Source organism: Vulpes vulpes, chromosome 8, assembly GCF_048418805.1.
Source record: "Vulpes vulpes isolate BD-2025 chromosome 8, VulVul3, whole genome shotgun sequence".
Classification (NCBI taxonomy): Eukaryota; Metazoa; Chordata; class Mammalia; order Carnivora; family Canidae; genus Vulpes; species Vulpes vulpes.
The window spans coordinates 57,624,475-57,644,744 of record NC_132787.1 but is presented as its reverse complement, the minus strand read 5'-3'; positions in this window follow the sequence as shown (position 1 = coordinate 57,644,744).

Sequence of the window (20,270 nt, the reverse complement as noted above, 5' to 3'; positions counted from 1 at the left end):
ATGAGATGGGGGGGATGGGGGAGGATGGGGGGACATGGCAGAGGATGGGGGAACATGGGTGGGCAGAAGCGGGCAGTGCCGCAGAGGTGAGGTGATGCCGCCCCGGACCAGGGGCCAGGGCAGGGTGAGTGCAGAGCCATCTAGAAAGAGCTCCACCCAGTATAGGACTCCAACCTCTCATCTGCTCTCATCTACTCTCTGGGAAAGAGGTCAGAGAGTATTTTTAGGCTTTACCGGCCACGTGGTGTCTGCTACTACTCAACCCTGCCCTGTAGGGTGAAAGCAGCCATCAACAACATGGAAATGAATGAGCATGGCCTTGTTCCAGTACAGCTTTAGTTACAAAAACAGGCGATCAGCTGGTGAAGTTTGCAGACCCCCCAGGATCCCCGTCACAGGGCATTGGTCTCCTTTAGTCATACGCTCCTGGTGGAGGCAGTGGCCCTGGTTGCGGAGCCGAACATGACTGAGAGCTCTGTTACTGCTGAGAGTCTGTGCGACAGCCACTCCCCATGAGCTGAATTTCTCGTAGTAACTCTTGTGGTGTAAGAATGAATCACGGCTTCCCACTGCCTTTGAGCAAGTTCTCTCTTGACAAAGGAAATGGCTTTTGGCAAGCCCCTTTTTTATTATAGTTTGGGCTCATCAGCTATTCTTCTATAACTAAATACCTTTATTATGTGTAATTAAGGCAGCAACTGAGAAGAGATGCAAATGTGCTCTTAAAAACCCAGCGTCCCTGAGAGCTCTGCAACCTTTTAAAAGAGCAAGTTTCAGCCGAAACACATTGGGCACATGCCAAGACAGGAAAAGGACAGAGTAAAAGCTAAGGGAAGGCATTAGAAGACAAGGGGGCTGCAGCCGGGGGTTGAGAAACTCAGGCCAGTGCAGCCATCGGTCCCCCTTGTGAGCTGAGCGCTGAGTGGGCTGGGAGCCCCAGGGAGCAGCCTTAAGGGCCAGCAGGCTTTTCACCCCCTGCAGTGGCTGCCCTGTCCCAAAATTCAAGTCCTGTAGCCACAGAAATAGAGCAGCCTGCCGTTTCCCCAACTTTCTGGATATTTTCTTTCTCAGAGTTTCTTCCACTTTTTTGCACTGTGAGTTGTATAGGTTATATTGCAGAGATATTTAACTAAAGAACATAGAAAGCTAAAGGATCTCTTTATAAAAGCTTCCCCCGAAGGGTTTCTTGTCTCATTCAAAGTATTTGTACAAGCATCCTGTCTCAAGCTTCATTAGGAAAAACTAAAATCAGGTACTCACAGTACACAGCATTATAAACAGTGATGGAAAATCCATAGTTTAAGGAATAGATCTTAATCAGGTCAGACCATTTGTGTGGATTGGCCAACACTGGGAAGATTCTGGCATCTTAGAAGGAAGAGAAGATCTCCTTGCCTCCTTTGGGATGAGGGACAGAAGCCAGAAACGATCCCTTTCTATGGCACAAGCTTGCCCAACCAAACTTTCTGCAGTGGTGCAAACATCCGGCACCTTCACTATTCAGGAGGTTGGCCACTGGCCCTGATGTGTGGCTACTGAGCACTTGAAATGTAGTCGGTGCGGCAAGACCATTAAACCACACACTGCAGGGGCACCTGGGGGGCTCCGTTTGTTAAGCAACGGCCTTCAGCTCAGGATCCTGGGATAGGGTTTCGAGATTGAGCCCCGGGAGCCTGCATCTCCTTCTCCCATTGCCCTTCACCTTTGCTCATGCACACGCGCCCTCTCTCCTTCTCTCAAACAGATAAATAAAATCTTAAAAAAAAAAAAAACCCACATTCTATCTAGTGACCTTGTACCTAAACATGTAGCTCTGGTAGCCAGTGAGCACCATATGGGACAGAGTGGCTGCAGCGTGTTGGTTAAGAGCTTGGGCTCAGGAGTCAGACCCAGGCCTCGATGCTGGCTTCCCACTTTCTAACTGTGACCAGGCCAGATGCTTCCTGCCACTCATCCTTGGCTTCCTCATTTGCAAGCTGGGAACGATTGTGCCTCTTCATGGAGTAGCTCTGAGAATGAGGTGAAGGCACGGAGATAAAGCACCTGGCATGGTGCCGGCCAGAAGGTAAACACTCTGTACCTGCTTACTGTGTTGGTTAGTCTCTGGGAAGCTCCTTAAAGGACCCATACGCATCTTCGAGATGTTTCAGAGAGGTTGCAGCTAGGGCACCTGTGCTGGTTTCTCTTACTGAGTCTTCCCTGGTATTAAGTGATTCCCTATACATTTGACCGGGAGTGAGAGATGAAGGGGGGCAGAAGGAGAGCCAGAGGCCATCAAACCAGACTCTGACTCCTGCTGATCATCTTTGTGAAGGCAAAGACTGCTAGTTGCTCACTCAATCTTTGGGTGGCAGTGTGGCCAGCTAAAAGTTCTCAGGCTGTTCTGCAGTTAGGGGTAGTCAATAAGATGTGAACAGATATGTGAGTTGCGACTTTCAGGAAGCCTTCAGAGTCATCAGAGAGTTTGTAAGTGCCCTTTTGCCTTTTGCCCATTCACCTTCTCTCCTACTTTCTATCTGGAAGGCCAGGCATGATGGCTGGAGCTCCAGCAGCCTTGAGGAGCTGTCCTTGTGGATGAAAACCCTGAAGTGCTAAAGATGAAAGAGCACAAATAGAAGAGGCCTGGGTTCAGGGACACTATAAAACCAGCATACCAGCCTGTGACCGCTCACCTCCAGATTTCTCTTATATACAAGAAAACTTTGTATCAGGGCACCAGGGTGGCTTAGTTAGTTAAGTGTCTGCCTTCGGCTCAGGTCATAATCTCCAGGTCCTGGGATTGAGCCTCATGCCTGGCTCTCTTCTTGGTGGAGAGCCTGCTTCTCCCTCCCTCTCCTCCTGCCACTCTTCCTTCATATGCTCTCTCTTGCTCTCTCAATCAAATAAATAAAATCTTTCTTAAAAAAGAAAATTTTGTTTCTGTTTGTGCCATTATTCCTTTTATTTTCTTATATGTGGCAGAACCTAATATCAGCTGTGACTAATTATTCCTGAGCAGTGATTAAATCTACCAGCCTCAGTTCTATGGCATATGTTTGATGAAAAGAAAGCTGGAGATCAATTCAGTCCTTGTTTCCTCATTCCGCCTGCAGGGGGCACCTAAACTCACTGCAACATTAGAAATCATCTGTTCTGGCCAATCTCTTTTTTATTTATTTTTTAAAGTTTTTATATATTTATTTGACAGAGAGAGAGCAAGAGCCTAAGCAGGGGGAGCGGCAGGCAGAGGCAGAGGGCTCCCCGCTGAGCAGGGAGCCCAATGCAGGGCTCTATCCCAGGACCCCAGGATCATGACCTGAGCCGAAGGCAGACGCTTAACCACCTGAGCCACCAAGGTGCCCCCCCCTCCTTTTTTTAATCAAGCCTGTTTACTATTTTTTCTCCTTTTGATCCTGTGTTTCAAAATAAGGTCCCCCTCCCCACCATCAATTCAGTTATAATTGGTTTACTCATCATGACAATCATTTAACAGCTGTAGTGGACATTTGTCACTGCGGGGGGCGGGGGGGGGGCTGTCCAGCTGCTGATCCTCTTTCTACATTTGGGGAACTCTCCTAACACAACAGAGGTTCCGAGGACCTGATACTTGCTGTCCCTGTCATATGCTGGACGTGAGCACAGAAAGCTGAAGATGAACCAACTGGATAGTCTGACTCAGGACTTTACATCCAGAGTGATGGCGCCAGGCACCAGCCATGGTTTGGGATTCATTCCTCAGGCAGCAACATTCTGTGCTCTAACATGGTGGTTCCAGGGGCTCTGTCCGTGTCTAGTGTCCAGCGGCCCTCTAACCGGGCTGCTGCTGTGGTGTGAGCCTGACTGAGCACCCCACTGCTCAGCTTTCTCTGCTTACTGCCCATTTCCAGAGCCTGGCCCTCCTGCTTTTCTCTTTCTTCTGGAGCCAGTTGACATTCTTCTGACATGCTTATTTTTTGCTTAAGTCAATCAGACTTGGTTTCTATTCTTTACAATCAAGAATCCTGACTGATGCACATGCTGAGCAACATGATTTTACCTGTGATACCACACAGGACTGCTATCCTTCCAGCCAGATAAGGAGACAGTGTTTACCTTAGCTAGTGCAGCCTTAACTGTATACTTTCTTTTAAACTTTTAAAAACACCCAAGTATTGTTTACTCTGTTTCTTCATTTTCCCCACTGTGAATATTTAAGGACTGGGAACTCAGACCTGGAAACCACTGATACCATTGCATTTCCTCATTTTACAGATGACAAATGGAAGCCCAAAGAACTTCTCAGTGAGGGTCACTAGCCATTGGCTCTTGCACTTGCTTGGCCTGTAGACATGCTCTCTCAAAGAGCTCAAAGTCAGGTAGGAGGGAGGGTGATTCGAGTGCATGCAAAATTCTACCCTTCTGGAGAAGAATTCTGGGAGAACCACAAAGACCCAGATATCATGGAAGAGGGCAGGTGAAGATATTCAGAAGAGACATGTGAGTGATGGTGAGAAGGGCAGGAATGGGAGTTTCAAGAACCCATGCGCAGTGAACGAAAGCAGGAATGTGGCAAGGCTGCCAGTAGCACTGCAGATGTGAACCTCTGTTCTGGACCAGATAAGGAGGTGTGCCCAGAACAAGGTGAGGTACAAGAGTAAGGAACTCAAGAGGACGTTTGGTAGAAAGCTTCCAAAGTCAGAAAGCAAAATCAATACGTGCCTGCATCCTGCTTTAAGAGTGAGTGATCAGAAACATCTGAACATGAGAAATAAATTTTTGAAAGACCATTCACTTTAAAAATGGATTCTTGGGACACCTGGGTGGCTCAGCGGTTGAGCGTCTGCCTTTGGCCCAGGGCGTGATCCCGGGATCCGGGATGGAGTCCCACTTCAGGCTCCTTGCAGGAAGCCTGCTTCTCCCTCAACCTGTGTCTCTGCCTCTCTCTGTGTCTCTCATGAATAAATAAATAAAATCTTTTAAAAAATTAAAAAAATAAAAATGGATTCTTCACTTTAAAGAGACAAAGACACGTCTATTTGCCAGGGTACAGGAATTTTTGCTTTCCTGGTTTATTTTCTATGTTTTAAGGCGGAGTTATTCTTCCCATCTCACAGATTAGAAACCAAAGCTCAACAGGTGACACATTCAGTCAAAGTGACAGTTTATAGGAAGTGGACCAAGATGTCTGGCTCCAAAGGCCCCTTTTCCTGTCCGGCTGCCTCCTACAGAGCTCCCTGAAACAACCAACACTCGAGATGCATTTGGAAGGCACTTCTCACTGGAGAGACTCAATTTACAAAAGATTAGATTTGCCTGTGATTCTGAAAACACATCCGTTGCCCAAAGCATTATGCAACAATATAAGGATAAATAGCATGGGTCCCCTACAAAAAAGAGGGAAATAATAGAGGAAGTGTGGTTAATTAATGCAGTAGGAACTGAGATACTACAGGAGCAGAAGAACATGCACTCCCGGAATATGATACAATGAGCGGCTTCATTAGGAAGACAATTGATGTGGTAGGAGAGATAATAGCAAGAGAGAGGAAAGCGTAAAAACAAATTAGTCTACTAGAAAACACCAATTTGGAAATATTTCATAATGATGGATTTGTAAGAAATCCCTCTGCAGTAAACAGCCACAGAACTCTTGCTTGTAGAGATCTTAAGAAATAGGTCAGCTTCTCCAGGTTGGGCAGGTTTATGTGTGATTTTTCCTCTTCCAGGGGGGAGGGGGTGGCTGGGGATTTTCAAAGGCTCCCTTTAGTTTAGGATTCTAAGATTCCACTTATGGGCCTTTCTGTGACTATCACTTTTTAAAGCTGGTTAACTAGCTCTATTTTTTCCCCCTCTGATTCCCCACAGGGCTTGAACTGAATCAGACCCCATTTGGAGTCTTGTGTCACTTTCTGGGCACCACATTTTAAAAGGGACGTTGACCTGCTCTGCCTCTAGAGAATGGAACCAAGAGAGATGGGTGGTAGTTGTTCAGAGATCAATTCTGGCTCCATTCGAGAAAAGCCTGTCTCCTGCTATCAGAGCCCTCTGACAATGGAACCGGCTGCTTTTTCAGATAGTTTGCTCCCAGGGATTGGAAACACTGAAGCAGGGGGTGTTTTAACAGCTGTCAAAGTTGCTCTAGAAGAGATTTTCTTTCTTTCTTTCTTTTTTTTTTTTAGTAAGTTTCCTTTCAATTCCAACACTGTATGATTGATTGATCATATAACTCTTCAGTATGTTTTACCAAGTCAATAGCTCCTTTTTAGGTTTTTTTGTCTTCATCGTTAGCCTCTTTCTTTTCCACCAGAGGGAGGAAGGAAAAGCCTGTTGGCAAAAACAATATGGAATGACGGTAACAGTTGCAACTAACGTGGAGGTCTTATTGTTGTCTCACTGTGCCACGTTCCCACCACTGGGCAGGCAGGAGGCTGTGTGGCCTATAGATCAAAGTAGACATCCAGAGCCCAGTCAGGGTGATGGTGGCAGCGCTAGAACCTCCCAGTGGTCCCTGAGCAGGTCCACATACAGGAGCAAGGGCGGCCCAGGCTGACAGAGGCCAAACGTCCTCTGCAAGCATACCCATCTTGGTTAATGGCACCTCTCCCCATCCAGATACGTGACCCTCTCTGTACCCCCACACCACACCACTATACTCAGTCCATCACCATGCCCTGCCTACTTCCCATTCATCTTCATGACCTCTGTGCTTCCCAAGCCCTTCCCCCAACCTGTCATTCGAACCTGCACCCCAGCCCTGTGGGCTCTCTCCAATGTGTTTACACAAATCTCAGCTCCTCTGCCTCCCCATCCTCCATTGCTCACACCGCTACTGGGACGAAGAACCTTTGTCTCAGCCCAATCTGTACAGGCACCTGTGTGCTTCTTCCCCAGTCCTGTCTGACTTCATGCCCCCTATCCCAGCCCTTATGTTCTCAACCCACTCACACCAACCTTCTTCTTTCCACCCATGAGTCCTCTCCACATGGGGCCTTCGCCCTTGCTCTTGTCTCTGCCTTGGGCAAATGCTCTTCCAACCTCTTGGCCTAGTAAAGGCTTACGGTTCAGATGCTTCCTCAGGGAGGCCTCCCTCACCTTCATGACCAGATCATGTACCCCTTTGGGTCTAAGGCCACAGAGTCCACACCTCTCCTCCCCAGAACTTCTCCCATTTACAGGTATCACTCTGTTTCTGTGATGATTTCATCTCTGGGATAGGGGGAGCCATGCTGAAGTGCTTGGCATGGTACCCGCTGAGTGAATGAATGAACAGAAGCCGTGTGAGATGCTCTGTGTTTCCAGTGGCTCTCAGAGGCCTAAGAGCCATCTAGACTCAGGAGGTGGTTATCCATACGGACTCCAGCCCTTGGATGTACTGGGTGCCACACACTGTTGGGTGCCTCTTGGCCCTTGCCCATGGGGTTCTGCCATCTGAAAGGTTCTCTTTTGTCTCTTGTCAAAATCTTAGTCATTCAGCAGATGCAAGCACAGAAGGCTTGAGAAACTTCACTGCCCCCTAGCAGAGTGGTTTCCTTGTCCTCTGAGCTGTCGGGCACCTTGTCCATGCGTCCACCGTTATGGCGTTTATCACATCATCCTGCAAAGCTCTGTGTATATGATGTTGCCTTAACCAGTCTGTGAGCTCTTTGAGAGCAACACCCTAACCCTCACACCTTGATCCCCAGGGCCTGTCATAGTACTTGGCTGTATCGGTCAGGACTTCTGGTAGCAAGCCACACAAATCAACTCCAACTCCTCACTTAAGCAAAAAAAGGATGAGCCACTCTTGTTTGCTTAGCATGCTCCAGCCTTTCTGCAGTTCCTCCAATTCCTCACAAACATGACAGTCTTGTGGGTGAGCCCTTCACAGGGAATAAGCCCATAAATGTGCAATGAACGCCAAACAGTAAGCACTGAAGGAGGAGGAGGAGGGAGAAGAAGAGTCGGGGAAGGAGGGCAGGGAAGGCCATGCTGAAGACCAGGTGAGCTCCCTGTGGTTTAGTTTGGGGCCACACCAATGGTTTCAAACCATTGGTACCATGGCCAAGGGGTACCTGGTCTGAGTCTGTCCTTCCCATATCCCTCTCCTCCCTCTACTTTCTGAGAGATCAGCTTTGTCAATTCATGAAACTCAGGAGACGGATGTCACGCTGGGCAGCCCAGAGCGAGCGCAGGGCTGGACAGCTCCAAGAGCACCCAGCCCCGAGCCCCAAGCAGCCCGTCCCTCCCAGGAAGGTCCCCATGAAGTTTCAGAAGCACCAGGGTAGACTCCTCCTCCCTGCCAGCATCTACTCTATTCTTTGCTCAAGTCGTCTTTCCTTTGTAATTGCTTGATTTCTTTTCTTTGTTTTCCTAGTTAAAGGCTAACAAAGAATGAATTGGGTATTTCAGCCATTTGTGGTCATCATTAATTTCATGGTCCTCTGCATTTATTGAGTCTTATTTCCTCTCCATAATCTCTCTTCCCCTGATATTTGTAAAAGCACATCTTATTCTCCTTAATTGCTTTGGCTGGTGTGATCCAATTCTGATTTTTTTTTTTTTTTTTGCCACTCTTATCTTTTCCTGGGAAGCTTTAACTGATGCGGCATATTCTTGTTTAATTCCCTTTCTTTTTCTCTGCAGACAGGAGAGGATTTCTTCCCCTGGAGCTTTCCAACAGTCTTTGGGGAAGTTGTGCTGATTTGTATTTTGCTTCTCCTTTAGAAGTGCTGGGCTGGGCTTTAATTATGGGGGTGGGGGGCGCCCCTCACCACCACAGGTTTCTTCCCTGAAAACCATCCAGCTTTCTCCAGTCTTCCCACTGCAGCCAAACCGAGTGCTCTTTGCCCCTGGATGGCAGGTAATTCTTCCCAAGACTGTTAAGCTGCTGGAACAGAAGGCTGTGCCTGGGGCAAGAAGGAAGAGGGAAACAGCCCAGTCAAAAGGGTTACCTATTAGCAGCCCTCATGCCCAAACTGGTGGTGAAGCTAACAGCTGAGATGATGCTTCATACCTCGCGGGGTCATGGCCGGGGAAAATTAAGTGCTCATTATCAATGACAGCGAAACTCCACTCCTGGGCTGCTGAGAGTCAGATGTAAATGTCTACCTGGCTATTGTCTGTCTCTCCATCTCCGACCTGCGGGCATCACAGTTAGAGCTTCCCCCTGTGTATCTTGCTCATTTTTCTTATTTAACATCTATGTCATTCTGCCTTGACTTGTGCTTAGCCATCGAAGGGTCTCTGTCTCCCATACGGGTCTCTCTCTAACTCCTTTGCAACAGAAACATGCTTTGGACCCTATGATCCACATTCTTAGTAGCATCGTTGCCCAAACTATTCTAGAAGTATCTCCGGCCTCCCTTCTCCCTCAGCCTTCATTCGCAATAGTCCACCAATTGGCGTCTTTGCTGTGTGCCCCTTTCCTTTCGCACTGGGTGGCCTTGTTAAATGTTCCCTGGCAGCAGTGAACCCTGGTGGTCAGCCACACCCAGTCCCCTTCTCTCAATGGTCGCTCCGGGTTTTCTTTCCATTATCCGCATCTTCGCGGGTGCTGAAGGGAAGTTGACCCTACCCTACCTTCTCAGAAGAGAGCATGGTGAGTACATGACCAGTGAGACAAGGAAGGACACTTACACTTGTTGAAGACTTCTGGAATAAAAAGCTTCCTCACTCTTCTGAGAGAAGTTCCACAAGTGGGCCACGAGGTGCTGGTGTCCGTCTTTACCACCATGTGGAAGAGCCCACCTGAAAACGAAGACAATACAGAAGAAAGCAGAGCCAAGAGATGCAGAAAGACAGAGGCCTACTTTCGTTATTTGAGCTCATGGATCCAGCTGTGCCTGACCCACTCCTAGACCCTTGTCATACATCTATACTACTTTGGATCCAGAAGCAAATCCTTTCAGCACTGCTCTTGGGATGAGCCCCTAAAATAGTCCCTTCTGTATGTCTGCTGATGTTTTGCAGGTCCTCTGGCTCATACGGTCACCACAGCCCTCACAGGGCCTCCTCTCCTATCCCTTATGTAGCCAGAGGCTCTATTAAAATCATAAGTCAGATAATACCACTGCTCTGTTCAGAATCCCCTAGAACTCTCCATTCAACACCAAGGTCCTTACCTTGACTCTCAGGCCCCTCCCGATATGCCTGTTCCCCTCTGACCTCATCTCCTACCACCCTAACCCCAGCACAGCCCAGTCCATCTTCACTAACCCTTTAACTCCTACCTCAGGGCCTTTGACCTTGCTGTTCCGTCTCTCTGAAATCCTCTTCCTCAGACCGATGCATGATTTATTTACTCCTTTCCTTCAGGGCTCTGCTCAGCTATTACCTCTTCAGTTAAGCCATCCCTGACCATCTGTCCTAAAATGGCACTTCCTCATCCCTCTGCATCCCTTGGTCTTGCTTTATTTTTGTTTATGGTGCCTGAAAATTTATATACTCATGTAGCTATTATTACCTGTACGTCCCTATTAGAATATACATCCAATGAGAAACCGGGGCTGTTTTGATTGCTGCCATATATACAATTCTTACAACAGCAACTGGCACATAGCAGGTTCTCAAAAAAGTACTGTCAACTTACAGACTGAATGAATGAGTGAATAAGCTAATCACCTCCTTATTTTGAGTGAGGTCTTTTTTGTTCCTTTTTTTTTTTTTTTTTTTTTTTTTAGGGAAAGGGCTCAATATTTCACCACTAAGTATGATGTTAGCTGTTTTTGTGTGGACATATGTTTTCAATTCTCTAAGGTAAATACCTAAGAGGGGAATTGCTGGATCATATGGTTACAATGTCTAGGCTTTTTTAAAACATTTTTTTATTGAGGTATAACCGACATATAACATTATATTAGTTTCAGGTGTACAACATAATGACTCAATATCTATATATTTTGCAAAGTGGTCACCACCATATGTCTAGTTACATCCGTCGCTCTACACAGTTACAAAAGGTTTTACTTTTTTTTCTTGTGATGAAGATTTTGAAGATCTACTCTTTGCATCTTTCAAATATGCAACAGAGTATTATTAACTATGGTCACCACGCTGTGTATTACATCCCCATGACTTATTTGATTACTTATTTTGACCCCCTTCAACTATTTTGAGTAAGGTATTTTCAGTTGACTTTCTGCCACTTGCAGACAAAGTGTCCTAACACAGGGTTCAATTCGTATTTGCCTAAGAAGTGGACAAATGAATATCTCAGGTTTGGTCAGACTGTAAGTTACATCTCATATAATAATGCCTGACCCATGACGGCCTCCTCTGAGTGCCAAGGCTCACACCATGCTCTCTCAGATACTCACACTGGTTTTGCCAGATTAATGGCACAAATCTTGCCCTGGCCCCACATTACAGGGAAAATGAGGTTTGGAGGTGTTCAGCAACAGAGCAGGGACCAGACCTCATGCTTCCTGTTTCCTTGCCCACAGCTTGTGCCCATCTCACTTTTGCACTTCTGTCCACGGATCTGCAGCTTCATAGCACACACACAAACCCACAGCCTTGGGGGAGTGCTGTGAAATTCTGGGCCATGTGGTCTCTATTTGTCTAACATTTCCAATTCCCTCTTCTCTGAAAGCCAATAAAACTGAATTTTTCCCACATGAGATGGTGGACTTTGGGGGAAAAAGAAAAGCAAGCATATGGCTCTCAGGAAATCAAATCTGCCTTGTGAGAGAGAGAAAAAAAAATTTTCCCCTGTAAGTCAGCCCATGGCATCATATTCTTCGCAGCTGCCTTTCACGTGTTGGGGGCGTGGACAACAGACATGTTGTCCTGCCTTGCGTGGCCCTAATACATAGCAAAATCTTCCTCTGCGATCTTTTTCCAGAGTGGTTCCTCCTTTCCCAGCTATTCCCCGAGGACGACATTAGCTCCCTCTTTAATTCCTTTCTCCTCGCTGCACACTCTGATGTTACTTGCCAACCCCCGGTGGACATGTGGAGACTTATTCAGTTTCACATGTAATAGATAAAACAGCAGGGGTTTCTAATCGGAAAGCATTTTCCAGGCTGCAAAAGGCTGCAGCAAACCACAAAGCTGCCAATATGGTTCAGAGTTTATTAATACACACTTGGCACACGTTGGCACCCAGCATTGCCCCGTCCCCCATGGGGAGGGAGGAGGGATTAGTTGTAAGTTAACAGACAAAACCCATAGGAGATGGAAGCCAAGGGTGCAGCCCCCTTTCCAGGGGTCTTCTGGCGAGCTCCTATGTTGTTGTTTTTTTTTAAAAAAAACTAATGTATAATTGACATACAAAGAATGGTATATGTTTAATGTACACAGTTTGTTGAGTTTGGACATCTGCAAACACCCATGGTACCATCACCATGATCAAGGGCACAGACATATCCAACACCTGCTGAAGTTTTCTTGTGACTCCTTGTTTTCTATCACAAGAACACTTGATGTGACGGTACAGCCATTCTAGAAAACAGCATGGGGTTTCCTCAAAAAATTAAAAATAGAACTACCATTCAATTCGGCAATTCCACTTTTGGGAATTTATCTGAAAGAAATGAAATCACTGTCTTGAAGAGATATAGGCACCCCATGTTCATCGCAGCATTATTTACACCAGCCAGACGTAGAAACCACCATTCATTGATGGATGAAGGGAGAAAGAAAATGTGGTTGATATACACCATGGAATATTATTCAGCCACTAAAAGGCCTACCTGCTATTTGTGACAAGATGGATGAAACCTGAGGACATTATGCTAGGAGAAATAAGCCCAACAAAGACAAATAGAGTATAATCTTACTTAAATGTGATACTGTGAACTCCTGAGGCTGTCACAAAAAGCCAGGCAGGCATGCTGGCTCCTCTTGGCATGCTGGCTCTCTGGTGGCCCCCTTTCTGACACTCCTTCTCAGAAGGAGGCCCCCACGCTGTGAGGAGCCCAGGCCGATGCACAGGCCACTTGGGGTGCTATGGCCAACAGTCCTCCAGCCCTCCCAGTGCAGACATTGAGCCCTCCAAAAAAGTTGCCAGTGTCACCCCAGTATGTTGGGTCTTACCTGCGGGGCTGCAGGAGTGGCGGGGCAAGGGGGAGCCAGCCCACAGGTCCTGCAATCATGGTAGCAGTGTGGTTGTTTCATTCCACTACGTTTGTGGTGGTTTACTGTACATGCAGCTTCCCCCCGCCTCACTTCCCCATCCTCAGTCAAATCTAGAGTAGATTGCAAAGAGGCCTCCTGTCCCATTGCTTTAAACTCTGCAGAAAGAACCAGACCGCACGGCAGGCAGCATCGAGTGGCTCCCGCTCTGAACAAAGCCCCCTAGGACTTCCTAGCCAGCCAGCCCCTTCCTCTTCTCCCCGACCCCCCCACATGCATAGGGTATGGTCCCACCTCAGGACTATGCCCACACTCTCTGGAGTACTCCTCCCCCACAGCCCTACCCCTCAGCTCCCTTCCACCTCCACTCGGAGCCTCTTCCTCAGGGTGACCTCTGCGGTTGACATCTGTCAAAGAGCAAAGCCCCCACCCTTCCTCGACTTCCCTTTCCTACCTCGTTTCCCTCCCGAGTCATCACTGCCTAAACACTTCTCTACTACTTGCCCATGTGGTTGAGGATCTGTGTCTCCTCTTGAGGGTAAATCCAGTGTGGGTGAGGACACCCCCGAGCCCAGGGGCTAAGGAGGGCTTGGCACAGGAAAGCAGCCCATCAGTAAACCCTCATTGAACAGGTACCCGAATACTATGGAACAAGGTGCTGGTTTTGCTGTTATCCCTAGAAATCAACAGAATACGTGCCTGTCACAGTTCAGAGTTCTTAAATGCAAGACATGAAGAATGGACAGCCTTTAGAACATAGGATGGATTTCATCCTCCTCCTACCTTGCCTCCTCTCATGTGCCAGACCAAAGTGTGGGTTCCCTTAGAGGCTCCTTCCTGCTGCGCCCTATACCTCCTGGTCGTCTTTCACTAACCTCTTAATGAACCAACATCCTGCTGATCTGTCAAGGTCCAGCACTGGCACCCCCTGTCCCAGCCAGAGCGCTTGGGCCTGGGAATCCCACCTGAACCAGTCGGCGCCACTTCTCAAGGGCACCTGGGTTCCTGGGGGCCAGTGTCACCTCCCTCCTCCACCATGAGGTCCGCAGGGGGAGGAGGGCTGCATGCATAACACCACCCCTTGCCCCTGGGCAGCCTGAGATACAGATGGGGTGTTGGGGAGCTGGGAACCATGATGGACGGGAGGGAAGGGAGAGGTCCGGAGAACACCAAGCTCAGACTCAGAGCTGTCAGAGGAGTGGCAGAGCTAACCGACACAGCACTGGTGACAGTATAAAGAACACAGGTCTGAGAGTGACCTCCTTCTGGGGGCTCATCTCCTGGCCAAGTTTCCCCAGAAATCCATTCAGCTTCTCCAAGCGTTGCTTTGTTCAACTACAAAAAGGCTTCTGCTGCAAAGGTCGTTTGCAAAAACGACAGAACGTCCTTTTTGAGGGGGAAAATGTGTAGCCTGCGAACAATGCAAGTACAAACCGGTGGCGGGGGGCTCTAAGCACCTGCAGATTAGCAAGGGTGCAGTTCAGATTCTGGCCAGAGGGTGGCAGGAGCAGGCAGGGACTTTGCCTCCAGGTCTCAGAAAGCAGGCAGCCCTAGAAGCAGCCCGAAAGGGATGGATGGGCTCGGTGGCCCTGAGGTGCTCGTTCTCTTTTCTGCTGCTGACCCTGAAGTAATTAGCCCTCTCTTGGGCTGTGGGATTTGGCTGTGGCTGAACTAAGTCCCAGAAACCTGGCCCGGGTGGTTTCCCCACGTGTCTCGAGGCCACCCCCACTGTCTTGGCATTTTAGTAACCCTTCTGGGGTGCGGTGTAGGTTTCTCATCCGTGGCTCTATCTGGCCCTCACCACGACCTTTCCATCCAAGCAGAGCAAGCGGAGTGATGCCCTCGCCCTCACCTCACCGTTTCAGACACGACCCAGGCTCACACTTTGGCGATCACACAGCTGGCAAGTAGGAACAGTTAGAAAGCCCCCCTCACCCGGGGGTCTTCCAGCCTGAATGCCATCACCCCAACACTCCTCTCACCCTTTCTGTCCCGTCTTTGCTACAACAGCATGTATTGGGCTCTTGCTGATGGTTGGAGCTTGCAGTCACTGGAGTGGCTCTGGACCCCTCCCCGGCCTAGGCCAGGGCTAGCTGGCAGCTCCAACTCCCTGCTGCTCCCCGCCAGCCCCACCAGGCCTCAGGTCTCTTTTCTTTACTCTGGGCTTGTGTCCGGGGCTTGTGGTCCCCACCTAGCAGCTGAGAGGGGCTCTGTTTCCCTGTGTCCCTTGCCCCACTGCTTCTTAAATCCTCAACTCCCAGGTCCTGGGAGGCCTACTGGCCTTCTAGCTAAATGACCCTGAGAAATAAACAGGGGGAAGAAGGTTCCAAAAGTAAAAAGCAGAGGCAAGTAGTCCATGCCTAAGAAACCTTATCAAGTTTCCTGGTTCCTGCTGGTCTAACATTCCAAGCTTTCATGCCAGCTAGTATCCAGAGGCCCTGAAAGCCTCAAGCTTCTCTTGGCTTATTTCTGAAGGTGAAGCTTCTTGCTTTTGCCCCTGGCTTCTTCTTCTTCTTCTTTTTTTTTTTTTTTTAAGATTTTATTCATGAGAGACATATAGAGAGAGGTAGAGCCATAGGCAGAGGGAGAAGCAGGCTCCCCTGTGGGGAACCCGATGCGGGCTCGATCCCAGGACCCCAGGATCATGCCCTGAGCCAAAAGCAGATGCTCAACCAGTGAGCCACCCAGGTGCCCTGCCCCCTAGCTTTTTCACTTAAGTAGGCCCCTTTGTGAGCAATGTGGTGGCAAACAGGAAAGAAAACCAATGTTTGTTGAGGGTCTCTTTGGGGCCAGGCACTGCCCTGGATGCTGGACATGTCACCTCATTTGACTCTCAAAATGAGAGCTGGAGAAGGGAGTGTTTGTCCTCTTTGACAAATGTGGAAACAGGTTCAGAGACACACAAGCTGCAGGCTTCTACCCGTGTATCTGGTAGGTGGGGGGCTGGGTCTGCTGGGCTCAGAGGGTGCTTCTCTACAGTCACGTGATTACACGGTTAGCAACCGGCCGTCGGCACCCTCCTCTCAGGAGTGTTCACCCCCCGGGGAACTTCCAAGCTAGTGATTCTCATCTCAGGAACCCAGACTTCACACAGAAACTGTTTCCGTAGGCTGATTCTGTCCTCCCTGCTGTGTGGGCCGGGGACACGAAAAGATAAGAAAATTCAGTTTTCACCCCAGAGGAGGTAATACCTGGCAAAGAAGGAGGAGGCTTTCAGGGACAGGTCCCCCCTATGAATATGCATCAGTGGCCACCTCTGTGAGAACGCCCCACGCACTGCGGAGCTGAAGCGGACACTGGTTCCAATGGGACTGTCCGGATACGAGCAAGCCCCAAACCATCGCAGGCTGTGGCCTTTCCGATCACCCTTGAAGCCTGGCATACTCGGGTTATAGCATAAAATGCTACTACACATGGACTCCCTACTCATGCTTCTCATCTGAGCTTGTGGCAGGTGTGAAGAGGGGCCACTGGGGAGCACCAGAAGGAGGAGTTGCATGTTTCGTTGGGAGGCAGGACCAAACTTAGTGATTCCTATGGCAGGAGAGGCCAAGGTGACCCTGAGCTCTCAGTAGGAAGCAGTGTCCTAGAGGATGGGGACTGGGCTGTTGACCTGGACCTCTAGGGCTCAAGCCCCTCCACAGAGATGTGGAGGCCAGGTCCTTCCCTGAGTTTCCTTCCATTCTCAAATCTGACAACCAATGACAGTCAGCTGAGTGTGAACTGCCACAGTGCTTCCACGGCGTGGATCCTGCTAGTTTGTTACCCTGACCCAGAGTGAGGGCGGTGGGGGTCATTGCCAGGGGCGTTTCACTGGTTGGTTCTAAAGCAACCTCTGGGAATGCTTTCTTCTTCTCCTTCTTCTTGTTCCTCTTCTTCTTCTTCTAAGATTTTATGTATTTATTCATGAGAGACACAGAGAGAGAGGCAGAGACATAGGCAGAGGGAGAAGCAGGCTCCATGCAGGACGCGATCTCAGGACCCTGGGATTATGCCCTAGCCAAAGGCACACACCCAACCGCTGAGCCACCCAGATCCTCCGAGAATGTTGTCTTCTTCCTCTCTTCCCTTTAGTCTATTTCCCCAGGAGTATTAATTGGGTCAGAAAAAGGGTCCATGAAGACAGAGCAAGAGAAACCCCAGACTTCAGTGAGGATGGTGAAAGCGAAACTGGGATGAGTCATTGGCCAGGTTTTCCCAGAACCTCTCCTATGAACACAGGGACTGCGTCCACCCACAGTGCTGGAGCTTTAACCTAAGAGGGAGGCGCACTGTATCAAATCTATTGATTTACTGAATCAAAGTAAAAAGCAATTTCAGTTGAAAAGCAATATATGTTCAAGTTAGAAATATTAGAAGAGCAACTGCACCCAAGCACAACAGAACCATAGCCCTTACCCTGCCATGTGGGGCCCAACTCCCTGGTGGACAACCTTCCAAATCACAAACCCAGAACACTTCTTGGGAAGCAGAAGTGGGATCGTTTTGTTTATTGTGAACTTTTTTTTTTTTTCATATTCACTTTGTCCATATCACGATTCACTTAACCAATTTTCTCCTTCTGGACATTTAAATCGCTTCCAACTTTGGTAAAGCATACGACAGTGGACAAACTTAGAGCCAAGTCTCATAAGTCCTTCGTTATTTCCAGAGGATAAACTCGTTGTTGTGGACTTGTTTGGTCAAAATATTAATATTCTTGACACTTCTCATTCACACTGCCAAATGTTCCACCAGAAACTCCATACCTGTCTGTATTTTTTCTGGCTATCTATAAGGAGGTTCTGTTTTCACCATTGTCAACACTGTATATTTCAATTTTAAAAAATGAAAGATGAATATCTAAGTTAAAACTTACTTTTTACAAAAATTAATAAACATAAGACTTTTTCATGGCCTTATTGCTCAATTGTATTTCTTCTTTTGCGAATGGTCCCTTTTATGACCTTCACTCCATTTTAACATTGAAGTGTCCATCTGTTCTTTCTACATTTACACACACACACACACACACACACACACACACACAAACAATTTTAAGGATGTTAACCTTTGTCATACATCTTGTTCCCTTTAGTCCTTTGTGTTTTAATATTTCTTACAGGCTTTTATGTCCAAAACTTTTAAACTTTACATAGTCAGATCCATCAATCCTTCCTTCCTCATGGTTCCTGCCCTTGAAGCCATGCTTACTACCCGGAATTGAATGAGATGCAATAGTAAATTATTGTTTGAAAAAGAACAGGGACGCCTGGGTTGAGCGTCTGCCTTTGGGTCAGGTCATGATCCTGGGGTCCTGGGGTCCTGGAATCCAGCTCGCTGCTCAGTCTGCTTCTCCTTCTCCCTCTGTCCCTTGCTTGCTCTTGCTCTCTGTCAAGTAAATAAATAAAATCCCCCCTCAAAAAAAGAATCTGCATACACTTTTGAAAAAATGTATCTGAAGCATCCTTTATTTTAAAAAATAAATAGATAAAAAACTTTGCATTACAAAACTAATGTGTTTGTTAACAGAATTTCTGACTTCACAGAAGCAGGTAAGTATAAAGTGCAAATTTCTAATTGGCCTCTTCAAAATCTAAAGTTTTAAAAGAGGAGCACTGTTAAAAGTTCAGCATCCTTCCAGAAGCTGAACTAGAATTCTAGAATCCTTCTAGAATTTTTTCCATGAATTCAGTAATTATATAATGTGATATGATACAGTATAATCATAACTTTTTAGTCTACTTTATCCTGTTTTGACCATTGTGCAGTATTTCATAATATGAATCTGCCATCATTTTAGGTGTTTGCAATTTTCTATTACAGAAAAATGCTACAACAAATGCCCTTGGACAGAATGTTTCCACATTTATGTAAATACTTGTGTAGAATAGATTTCTCAAGTTAAAATTACTTAGGTAAAAAAAAAATATATATATATATATATATATTTTGAAGTTTGATAGAAATTGCCAAATTTCATCCCCCATGAGGTGTGGATTTATACCCCCTTCAATATTATATGAAGGTGCATGTTTCTCCCTGTATCCTACGTAAACTATTATCTTTTCTAATTTGGCCAATCTGGTGGTGATAATGGTATTTCATAGCTGTATTAGATATCCTCTGATAAGTTTACTGACATTTCTTCTATTAAGAATTTCTTCTATAAACTGTTCATTTGTATCTTTAAATTACATTTTAAAAACTGAGTTTTCTTATTAATAGGAATAATTTCCATAACTTGTATATTAATAATTTTTCATATATATTGCAAATATTTTCCATCATGTCTTTTCATTTTGCTCATCTCTTTGCCAATAAATAAATATTACATTTTTATTGGTCAATTTTGTCCATTATTTCTATATTACTTTTAGAACATATAGCACATGTAGATAGGCCTCCTATGCTCAAAGATATGAAGATATATTTCTGTGAATGTTTTTTAGCACTATCACAGTTTCTTTAACATTTAAGAATTTAACACATCTATAGTTTATCTTTGTGGGTGATGTGCATTAGGAATTTGTCAATAATCACGAAGTAAATATTCTCTGTAGGTATCCTTTTACCCAGTGGTTGAGATCCATTGCTTTCACTTAACTTTGTTTTCTGGGCAGCTTTCTAAGAGGTAATAAGCACATTTGTGCCTAAATTTTAAAAAAAGCAAGCAAGCATAATTTTTAAGATTTTTACTCTATCCTAAGGAAGCACAAAACGACATTTACTTTGGAAATCTATCATTAGGTTTCCCTTTTTTCTGTGACTGGCTCACTTGGTGCATTTTTTCAGTGTACACTTATTAACACATCACTTTATTTCTCTCCCCGAATCATAAATTTCTTTCCTCTTTCTCTGAGTCCTCTCTCACTTGTCCTTTTCTCTGTATCTCTTCCTTTCCTTAACCATCTATAATATTAACCATTGTAAATGCTCTGAATGATTCATTCTGGTTGTTTGATAGTATTCCAGACTCTTTGTGTTTTTGTTTATTTAGGAACACGTTTTTATTTACTTAACCGGATTTCAATAGACTTGTAAAATATACGTTGAGCCTAAGATCTGGGGATTTCAAGCATTTACAGCTGAGACTCAACTTACATTTCATTTTAATCACAAAGAATTTTAGAACCTCTAAAACACCTTTAAAAGAAGAGAATCCATTTTCATAATTCTTTCACGTGTATACATTCTCCGATGCTTGTAATCATAGGATAAATATATGCTGCTAGTCACTAATGAACTTATTATGGTCCTGTTAGAGGTGGCATAGCAGA